General features: G+C 44.4%; 1 long non-coding RNA gene and 1 other non-coding gene across 2 annotated transcripts; both read right to left on the bottom strand.

Annotated features, from left to right (window-relative positions):
- Nucleotides 1-2,411: 2,411 nt before the first annotated feature.
- On the bottom strand, nt 2,412-10,156 carry LOC114802379 (uncharacterized). Its single transcript, XR_003751719.1, has 4 exons — nt 9,171-10,156; nt 3,084-3,138; nt 2,906-2,970; nt 2,412-2,837 (listed from the first exon to the last, which is right to left on the bottom strand). It is a non-coding gene; the product is annotated as an uncharacterized LOC114802379 (long non-coding RNA).
- On the bottom strand, nt 7,643-7,761 carry LOC114802744 (5S ribosomal RNA). The gene has a single exon (XR_003751774.1). It is a non-coding gene; the product is annotated as a 5S ribosomal RNA (ribosomal RNA).
- Nucleotides 10,157-11,810: the final 1,654 nt, after the last annotated feature.

The raw sequence follows: 11,810 nt of genomic DNA, 5'->3' as shown, positions 1-11,810 counted from the left end.
AGCGATTGGCCAGACAAATATCCCGCCTCAGGAGAACTCGGAACAAACGCGCCACAGCGATTGGTCAGCAGTGGGCATATTACAAGATGTTGAAACCCAGTCAGTTACAGTTGTTTTAATGATTTCTGATTTTGTCTTGCCAATGAAATAAAATAGAAAGACAAGTAGTAGTAGCCTCCTACCAAACTATAAAGGGATAAAGGATTTAAAAAACATTCCTGTTATTTGAACCATTGTAGATATCTATGACATTCTGCAACTAGTTAAGTGAGTGACTATGTGCAGCAGACTATCTGAATATACTGGGACATTCCATGTTGATATGCACGCTCGCCCTGAAATGTCAAGTCCTGAGATAGAGCTACGTTCACCTGAGAATTGAATTCATCCAAGTAACTGTCCTGTTACACAGAAGTAAGTAAGTAAGTAAGTAAATTATCTTTTCAGTTGTCAGAATATGGTACCACACAGAATATGGTTCTGACACAGAAACCCAATGATTGGTATTATCAGATGAAAGGGAAGGGGACAGTTCATTGATGCCATGTGGCTTGGACCTGCACCTATCATGCCAGTCTGGTCATGCTTTTGGAAGTACATGTATGCTGAGCAACCTTCAACCTTTTTAAACTCATGTGATGTCAGTGGAGGTTGGTTAATCCTGCTTATTCAATGGTCATGCCAAAAATATTAAGCACATACTCAGAAACACGCTCTGTTTACCTATGCCTTATGTTTCTTAATCAAATGAAATGTGTGGTTCTAGACACAGACTTGCTGCAGGCTATAAGTGTAATGTCTCATTAATTCAGAATTGTGACAACATTACATGACAGTAGGTGCATAGAGGAAAATCTGCCAAAAATCTAATTAGCCAAGAACTACCAAAGTAATAAGGTGCATTCAGAAAAAGTATTCCTAATGCATCACTTTTCCAAATTTTTCCAAAATTGATTAAATTTAAGTTTTGTTTTTTTTTTCAGACAAATCCCTCAGAATTCTACACAGCAAAACCCCTTATTGACAAAGTGGAAAAAAGTTTACTTGAAGTTTTACCAAAAGTAAAAAAAAAAAAAACTGTGAAATCACATGAGCCTTCGCTCAATACTTAGTCGATGCATCTTTTGGCAGCAATTAAAGCCTCAAGTCTTTTTGAATATGATGCCACAATCTTGACACACCTATCCTTGGCTGATTTCGTCCATTCCTCTTAGTAGCATTTCTCAAAATTCATCAATCAATCAATCAGGTGCTTTTTACAATGTACATTGTCACAAAGCACATAACAAACAGCAAGCCAGAGGCAACAGTAGCAAGGAAAAAAACTCCCTTTATTAGGAAAAAATCCTTGAGAGGAACAAAGACTCAGCAAGGGGAACCCATCCTCCTCTGGTCAGCACTAAATTTAAATTAATACATCCAAAATACATCAATACTGATATTGTGTCTGTGTGATTAGGGTCGTTGACCTGCTGAAAGATCTGAGTCTGAGTTCAAGAGTGCTCTGGAGTAGGTTTTCATCCAGGAGGACTGTTCATTGCTGCAGTCGTCTTTCCCTCTATCCCAGTTCCTGGAGCTGAAAAACATCCCCACAGCATGATGCTGCCACCACCATGTTTCACTGTAGGGATGGTATTGGCCTGGTGATGAGCGGAGCCTGGTTATTTCCAAATGTGACGCCTGGCATTCACACAAAGAAGTTCAATCTTTGTTTTCAGGAGTGGCTTCCGTCTGGCCACTCTACCATACAAGCCTGATTGGTGGATTGCTGCATAGATAGTCCTTCTAGAGCTCACAGAGGACCTTTGTAGCTCTGACAGAGTGACCATCAGGTTCTTGGTCACCTCTGTGACTATGGCCTTTCTCCCCAAATCACTCAATTTCGGTGGCCAGCCAGCTCTAGAAAGTCCTGGCGGTTTTGAACTTCCACTTATGGATAATGGAGAACACTGAGCTCATTGGGATCTTGAAAGCAGCAGACATTAGTCTCTTGAGACAATCCTGTCTGGGAGGTCTGCAGACAAATCTTTTGACTTCATGCTTGTGTTGTGCTCTGACATGAACTGTCAACTGTAGGACCTAATATAGACAGCATTTCCAAATGAAGTCCAATCAACTTTTTTTTCCACAGGTGGACTCCAATTAACCTGCAGAAACATCTCAAGGATGATCAGGAGAGGCACCTGAGCTCAATTTTGAGCGTCATACTTGTGTACATATGATTTCAAATTTTGTCAAATACACAGTCATACACGGCACGATATGCAGTGAAATACTCGTGTGACTGCTGTTGACCTCAATATTACAACTATAATAAATTAATGTTTTTAAACATAAATTATGTGTAACATTTACATTCATGGCATTTATCAGACGCCCTTATCCAGAGCGACTTACAATCAGTAGTTACAGGGACAGTCCTCCTGGAGTAACTCAGGGACACAATGGTAGTAAGTGGGATTTGAACCTGGGTCTTCTGGGTCATAGGCGAGTGAGTTACCCTGTAACAAGTAAGGAAATATTTTTCCATGTTACTATCAATGAAGCAATCAATTCTGATTTACTAGGACCCCCAACTATGAATACTTCAATGCTTATACAGAAGTATTTGTCGTAAAAAATTTGTAGTGGCATGTTTGAAAAGTGCAGGAGTGTATTAGTGTTCTGTCTTATGTAGAGTTGTGGTTGAGAGCTTGTATAGCCTGTGGGAAAAAGCTCCTCTTCATTCTCTCTGTGTTGGCCTTCAGCGAGCAGAAGTGCTTCCCTGAGAGAACAGTCCACTGTTGGGGTGGCCGAGGTCCTTCACTATCTTCCTGGCCCTGGTCCAGCACCACTTGCTGTAAATCGAATGAAGGTCAGAAAACTTGGTTCAGATGATGCATTCAGCACCCTTTGTTTGGCTCACCTGTCCTGCATGGTACCTGTACACAATTGTGGATGAGGTGACAATTTTTGATGTTCCAGGAGGCCCTTGGATAATAGAAATAGTGAAATAGTGAAGTGATTCAGTGACCAGTGAGCAGCCATGACTGGCACACTGGGAGCAGTGTGTGGGGATGGTGCTTTGTTCAGTGGCACCTCACCTTGGTGGATCGGGATTCGAACCGGATGCTGAAGAACAGTCTTCACAGCATACACCTGCCTCACACATGAACAGTTTTAGACATGACCTAGCCAACAGTTCAAATGACAGAACACACCTGCCTAAATGAAATGATTGTCATTGTGATACACTGCAGCACAGCACATGGTGCACACAACAAAAGGTGTCCTCTGCTTTGAACCCATCACCCTTAGTGAGAAGTAGGCAGCCATGACAGGTGCTCGGGGAGCAGTGTGTGGGGACAGTGCTTTGCTCAGTGGCATCTCAGTGGCACCTTTAGCGGATCCGGATTCGAACCAACAACCTTCTGATTACAGGGCCGCTAGGCCACCCCTGCCACCGAATGGCAGACCATTTGTGACCTTTCTCATTACACTGTTAGTCTAATCTACCTATCTATTCTAAGTGATCACTATCAAATAACTTTGAGGAAGAAATTGGATTACATTATAGCTTGCCTACTTTCTTTTAACTAACCTTCTTCTTTTTATTCTATTTTATTTCTTCAGTCAAAACAGAGTGGTTCAGGGTGCATATCAGTGTTTTGTCAATTGCTCATTTTGTGAAGTGAAAAAAATTGGTTTTGTGAAGTACACAATTATGGAAGTTATTACTTGATTCATTGTACCCCACAGAAGACAATTCACAAATACATGTTGTGAGTCACAAACATTTATTTTTATATTTGGTATTTGTAAAATCATATTCAGTGTTTTGAATATAATTTCCTGGGATAATTTTCATCGGGCCACATTTGTCACTCTGTTCCTGTGTGAAAGTGACATGGTGCACACAATGAAATGTGTCCTCTGCGTTTTGACACTATCGATCACGCTATTCTCCTTGCCAGGTTAGAGAATGTTATCGGGATTAAGGGAACAGCCCTTGAATGGTTCAGATCATATTTGACCAACTGATATCAGTTTGTGGACATCAATGGTGTTTCGTCTTCACATAGTAAAGTAGAGTTTGGTGTTCCACAAGGTTCTGTCCTAGGTCCGTTACTTTTTTCTCTATACATGTTACCTTTAGGCAACGTCATCCGCAAACGCGGTATTAGCTTTCATTGCTACGCTGACGACACACAGCTATATCTGTCAGCAATGTCAGATCAGAGGCAGCAGCTGAACAAAATAGAGAATTGTCTGAAGGACATTAGACAGTGGATGCTCACCAACTTTCTCCTGCTAAACCCTGACAAGACAGAAGCGCTCGTAATCGGGCCTCAAGCAGCCAGGCATAAACTGGCTGACTACACAATAACCCTGGATAGCCTTTCTATCTCACCGAGTATTGAAGTGAAGGATCTAGGTGTCATCATTGATGCAGGTCTCTCATTCAGTTCGCACGTAGATAATGTCACTAGAATAGCATTCTTTCACCTTAGAAATATTGCGAAAATAAGAAATATCATTTCAATGCATGATGCAGAAAAGCTGGTCCATGCATTTATTACATCAAGGTTAGAACTCTGGCTGCAGCATTCTGTACTAGCTGGAGTTTACTCATGCACCTACTAGAGCATCCAGACAATAATGCATTGCAGTGCAGAACCAGGAAATTTGACCACATCACCCCAGTCTTACAATCACTGCACTGGTTACCCATCAAATTTAGGATTGACTACAAAATCCTACTTTTAACCTATAAAGCTCTAAATGGTTTCGCCCCACAGTACCTGAGTGAACTTTTGGTTCCTTACGAACTGCCACGCCCCCTTCGATCAATGGGTGCGGGGTCACTACTGGTACCAAAGGTGCAGAAGGTCACAGCTGGGAGCAGATCCTTCTCCTATAGAGCTCTGCAGTTGTGGAACAGCTTGCCTGTCAGTGTCTGGGATTCAGACACAGTCTCAGTGTTTAAATCCAATCTCAAAACCTATCTGTTTTCTCTGGCTTTTTGCTAAAGTCCGAGACCCTCATTTCACTTGATTTTGACGCAGTGTCAATTATAAAGTCCAGTTTATCACAGAGTCCCCCTGTTAGACACAGACAAAGTTAAATTCACCAGTTAGGCTGTCCTAGTTAGGGTACCGGGCCACTGTAGCACCAATATACCATTATAACCACAGATTTCAGTATCGGTATCTGCTTCTGTTTGTTTTTCTCCGAGACACAGAATCAAGCACCCAGACTACTGGCAGACCCCAGTGAAGAGACAAGCAGATACATCCTGGTTCCTGACAACTGCTTTACAAGGACAAAACATAAAACAAACCAGAGGGTCACCACAGCCACCACCACCGTTACAACTACAGCTTCAGGGATCTTAAAATGGACCAGTAACATCATTACGGACACGTAATCTAGACCATGACACTGAATACATCCTGGACTTCTCCAACCCTACAACTGTAGGACTCATTATATCATATCCAACCCTGCACTGACACCATTTGCAGGCTCACTCTACCCTGGAAGGGGGTCCCTCTCTGTATCACTCCACTGGGTAACCAGTGCAGTGATTGGTAGCAGCCTAGTGGGTAACACACTCGCCTATGAACCAGAAGACCCGGGTTCAAATCCCACTTACTACCATTGTGTCCCTGAGCAAGACACCTAAGTTGCTCCAGGGAGACTGTCCCTGTAAATACTGATTGTAAGTCGCTTTGGATAAGGGCGTCTGATAAATGCTGTAAATGTAAATGTAAATGATGTAAGACTGGGGTGAATTGGTCAAATTTCCTGGTTCTAGTTAGAACTCTGGCTGCAGCATTCTGTACTAGCTGGAGTTTACTCATGCACCTACTAGAGCATCCAGACAGTAATGCATTGCAGTAATCTAACCTTGATGTAATAAATGCATGGACCAACTTTTCTGCATCATGCATTGAAATGATATTTCTTAATTTCGCAATATTTCTAAGGTGAAAGAAAGCTATCCTAGTGACATTATCTACGTGCGAATTGAATGAGAGACCTGCATCAATGATGACACCTAGATCCTTCACTTCAATACTCGGTGAGATAGAAAGGCTATCCAGGGTTATTGTGTAGTCAGCCAGTTTATGCCTGGCTGCTTGAGGCCCAAGTACAAGCGCTTCTGTCTTGTCAGGGTTTAACAGGAGAAAGTTGGTGAGCATCCACTGTCTAATGTCCTTCAGACAATTCTCTATATTGTTCAGCTCTGATCTGGCATTGCTGACAGATATAGCTGTGTGTCGTCAGCGTAGCAATGAAAGTTAATACCGTGTTTGCGGATGATGTCGCCTAAAGGTAACATGTATAGAGAAAAAAGTAACGAACCTAGGACAGAACCTTGTGGAACACCAAACTCTACTTTACTATGTGAAGACGAAACACCATTGATGTCCACAAACTGATATCGGTTGGTCAAATATGATCTGAACCATTCAAGGGCTGTTCCCTTAATCCCAATAATATTCTCTAACCTGACAAGGAGAATAGCGCGATCGATAGTGTCAAACGCTGCACTCAGATCAAGCAGGACAAGCAGCGAGATGCGTCCCTGATCAGAGGCCAACAGCAGGTCATTAACCACGTTAATCAGCGCTGTCTCAGTGCTATGATGAGGTCTAAATCCTGATTGATATACTTCATGGATATTGTTACAGTCTAGGTATGTGCTCAGCTGCTGGGCTACGACTTTTTCTACGATTTTTGATATGAATGGAAGGTTGGATATCGTTCTATAATTTGAAAGCTGATTACAATCAAGATCAGGCTTTTTAATCAGGGGTCTAATGACTGCTACCTTGAACAAACTTAGTACGTGGCCGGTGCTAAGCGACAAGTTAACTATTTTGAGGATAGAATTTATAATATCGGGTGCTACTTGTTTAAGGAACCTTGTTGGAATTGGATCCAAAGTGCAAGTACATTGATTTGACGACGAGATTAGTTTAATTAGTTAATGCTCTTTAATAATGTTGAAAGAATGGTTGGTCAGCGGTGGTCAGCGATTAGAAGATTATTTTCCATAGAATTATCGGTGGAGCTATTTGTTGTGCTTTTAATCTTATCTCTATTTGTGACTATTTTAGTATTAAAGAAATTCATAAAATCATCGCTACTATGATGATATTGAGTGGTAGTATCCGTTTCTGTCTTATTCCTGGTTAGTTTGGCTATAGTGTTAAACAGGAATCCGGGATTACGTTCTAATTTCTGGGTGGTCTTCTTAAGCGAGCGCGTGTGATCATTATACCAAGGAATTAAGTTTTTATCTCTAACTATCTTCCTTTTGAGGGGAGCGACTTTATCTAACGTACCACGCAGTGTTAATTCTAGACATTTGGTCGCTTGGTTCAAGTCCAGCGGGGTCTGACGGTGAATTTATTAGCGTTGATAAATCTGGTAAGGTATTGATAAACCTCTGCGCTGTACTTTTTTAGACAAATTTTTAGACAACTGGGTGGCGCCCGCCCAGTTGGGGTGGATGCCATCTCGCCCAAAAAGACCAGGCTTCCCCCGAAATGTTGGCCAGTTATTAATAAAGCCCACTTTATTTTTTGGGCACCACTCCGACAAACAGCGATTTATATCGAGGAGCCTGCTACCGAAACTGCAGTAGTGGGCAAGCTTACAGCACCTGGTATTCCCAGGCAGTCTCCCATCCAAGTACTAACCAGGCCCAAGCCTTCTTAGCTTCCGAGATCAGATGAGATCGGGCATTCTTTGGCTGGTATGGCCGTAAGCAAATGCGCACATCCAATGCGCACATTGATTTGACAACGAGTTTAGTTTAATTAATTCATGCTCTTTAAGAAGGTTGAAGCATTCTAATCGGTGGTCAGCTATTCGAAGATTATTTTCCAAAGTAATATCAACAGAGCTGTTTTTGTGGTTTTAATCTTATCTCTATTCGTAACTATTTTAGTATTAAAGAAGTTCATAAAATGTCGGTACTATGGTGATATTGAGTTTTAGTATTCATTTCTGTTTTATTCCTGGTTATCTTGGCTATAGTGTTAAATAGAAATCTGGGATTATTTTTGTTCTTGTCTATTAATGAGGAGAGATAAATTGATCGAGCTGCTCTAAGAGCCTTTAGTTAAGTTCTTCTTCCACGCTATTCGAAATACGTTCAATTTACCTCAACGTCATTTACGTTCTAATTTCCAGGCGGTCTTCTTAAGCGAGCGTGTGTGATCAATATACCAAGGTATTACATTTCTATCTCTTAATATCTTCCTTTTGAGGGGAGCGACATTATCTATTGTACTACGCAGCGTTAATTCTAGGCATTTGGTCACTTGGTCGAGTTCAGCAGGCTCTCTCTAAGAATCCCGAAGTAAGGTCCAGGTGGTATATAAATAATAATCAATGGAATGAACTTATGATTTTAATTTTGCGTGACTACATGGGTTATTTTGGTATAAAGAATCTCAAAGGAGTTAAATCCATGTCCGGGTTTATATGTAATCATTATAAATTACTGCAACGCCACCTCCTCTTCCAGTTAACAGGGGGAACAGACACCGTGTCAGCATAATAATAGTAATAATAGTTTTATTATTAATCTTAATAGTTCTTGTAAGATTTATAATGATTCTTGTAAGATTAATATAGCGAGGTAAAGACACGGTGTCAATAGTGTACACGCTGGGTGGCAGCTCTACGCAAATGGCAGATGCTCGGTTTAGCCAGTCTGTCTGCCGCCTGGTCTCAGCTAGACTATGAGCTAGATGTTTAGATAACTGAGTGGCACCCGCCCAGTTGGGGTGGATGCCAGCTCACCCCAAAAAGACCAGGCTTCCCTCAAAATGTTGGCCAGTTATTAATAAAGCCCACTTAAAAAAAAAAAAGACGCTAGCCTTCTTTACGAACGCCTGACTGATTCTGCCTTTTGACAATGACCTTTGCCTGTCCTCGACCTTGAGTTTCCCTGCCCCTTTTGCTACAACTATACGTATATGATACCCCACCTTCCTGCCACCCAAGACACCCTCCCATCCAATCCACACTCCCGGACCCTCCTCAAGCCAGCCATCTTCCTGTTCTCCTCTGCCCCAGTCCACCCCAGCCTCATCCCCTCGCCTCCTTCACCACTGCTCCCCACGGAGCTAGAGCTCCCTCTCCGCCGCTACACTCCCGTTCTCACTCACCTTCTGCCTCCCTCCCACAGGCTAAGCGCCTCCGGTCATCCTCCCCAGCTCTTCCAGTGTCCACTCCCCGTACAGCGACTTGTCCCCCCCGCTCCAAGCGTGTCTGCAAGTGTGTCCCCAAACTCGCATGTTGACACATACAGATGTTAAAAATTATCACAAAGGTGGTAAATGCCCAGCATTTAAAATAAAATGTCTTGGATAAGGGATGGCAAAACAACAACATTTATTTCTTATATAGGGCATAATCATATCCAGTATGTCTTATTCTGCACACAAGGAAAAACTAAACTAAACTCTAAACTAAAAAAACTAGAGTGAGCCTGCAATTGGTTATCTCATCAGCAGTTCATTGCTAGGGACTGCAACAAACCATGTCAAAAGTACAAGTACTACTGAAACATGTCTATGGACCCGACCATACATAATGCATTTACACAAAAGGTGGGGGACAGGTCAGGAAGATAGGACAAAAAAAAGTCATAAACAAAAGCAGGGTTCACATTATGATACAGGAGGCAAAAGACAACCCAGCCCACAGATCAAATGCTGAGTACATTGTGGGACATTGTGGGACCCGTAATAAAACCCACCTTAACAGCATAAGCACATAGACTCTACACAACATAAGGAAAATAGCAACCGACCTAAGACGGAACCTTGTGGAAGACCAAACTCCACTTTACTATGTGAAGACAAATCTCCATTAATATAATTTGATCAATGAGAGGGCTATTCCTTTAATCCCAACAACATTCTTTAATCTGTCAAGGTGAATAACATGATCAGTAGTGTCAAACGCTGCACTTAGATCAAGCAGGACCAGCAGCGAGATGTGGCCTTGATCAAACAGCAGGTGATTATCAACTTTAACCATCTCACTACCAGAGGTGGAAAGTAATGAATTTGTCATGATCCGGACCGGCAGGGGTTGACTCCGGATCCGGACCGGAGTTTCATGTTCGTCTCGTGTAATGTTCCCTGATTGTGTTCACCTGCTGTCTATTTATATAATTGTATAAAGCTATCCTGTCTTGTCTTGTGAAGTCTGTATTAAACCCCTGTCCTGTGATCGTGCGAATGCGTCCTCCTTCACCTCCATGTCCAGCCCACCTGTGACAGAATGACCCGACCACGTGGACGCAGCTGATCTACGCCCCGCTGAGATCCAGGGAGCCGTGGATGGTCGGGAGGACGTCTGCTCCACAGATCCATGTCCAAGGTTCCATGTATGGACGTTCCCCGACGCCGCCGTCTCGTCCGGATTCCAGCGACGCACCTCCGGTAATCGCCAGTTCCCCGCCATGATCCATGTCAGGTTTTTAATCAGTTCCCCTAAGCGTGGCAGACTCTCGGCGGCCTACGAAAGCTACCGTGGGGTCGAGAGGATCTGTCACGCGGTACATGTTCCCCCTGGCGATTCCGGAGGCGGGGGAGTACCGACGAATCCGTGCGACCGGACCTCGATGGCCTACGAAAGCTACCGTGGGGTCGAGGAGACCGGTCGCGCAGTTCAGGTGCTCCCGGCGTTAACTGAGACAGGGGAGGCGGCGAACTTTCCAGCGGGGCATGCCGGAGACTGACCGGAGTGATGGTGCCTGCGGACTGCGGACAGGATGCCGGTCCCCCACGGACGAGCCATGCTTTGGTCCGGGCCTGACGCCGCCGGTCCAGGACAACCGCCACTCGTCCTTATGGACTTCTCCCCCCTTTCATGGACCGTTTTGTGGGCACTCCCAGGTGGTAGTGCTTTTAGGGGGGAGTACTGTCATGATCCGGACCGGCAGGGGTTGACTCCGGATCCGGAGTCCGGACCGGAGTTTCATGTTCGTCTCGTGTAATGTTCGTGTTCATCTGCTGTCTATTTATATAATTGTATAAAGCTATCCTGTTCGTGTCTGTTCACCGTCGGGTCATTGTGCGTGTTAATGTTCCCTTGTCTTGTGAAGTCTGTATTAAACCCCTGTCCTGTGATCGTGCGAATGCGTCCTCCTTCACCGCCATGTCCAGCCCACCTGTGACAGTAAGAGCGGGCCATTTCCTGACGTAGCGGACATAGGGTCCATGCAGGAGACACTGGACCAGCTGATCACGTCCCTGCAGCTGCAGCAAGCCACGATCCAGGACCAACGCGATATGCAGCTGCAGCAGCAGCGCGCGCTTATTCAGGTTAGCTCCACACTCGCTGATCTGTCGGCGCAGATCCACGCAGATCAAACTGGTGGACCCGGTCATTCAGTATCCGCGGCCGTGGCTCCCCCGCCACTCCCACTTACGCCTGCACTGGCGGGCCTCGCACCGCCACCACTTTACGATGGTAACCCCAAGAAATGTCGCAGTTTTATAACCCAGTGCCGTCTGATACTTCGGCTCCAAGCCGCACACCTTCCCGATGACGAGACGGCGGTCGCGTATATTATTACCCGGTTGACGGGACGCGCGCTGGAATGGGTAACGCCGCTGGTAGAACGACGTGACCCGGTCTGCCTCTCTGTCCCCGCCTTCCTGGACCGCCTCCAGACTGTGTTCCAGGGCGAAACCGGGCGGCGCGCTTCGTTGCTGCGGCTCATGTCGCTGCGCCAGGGAAATCGGAGCGTAAGTGATTACGCGATTGAATTCCGAACCCTGGCGAGCGACAGT

This window comes from Denticeps clupeoides, chromosome 13, assembly GCF_900700375.1.
Source record: "Denticeps clupeoides chromosome 13, fDenClu1.1, whole genome shotgun sequence".
Lineage (NCBI taxonomy): Eukaryota > Metazoa > Chordata > Actinopteri > Clupeiformes > Denticipitidae > Denticeps > Denticeps clupeoides.
Note: the sequence above shows the minus strand (reverse complement) of the source record. Positions and strands in the feature narration are given on the sequence as shown.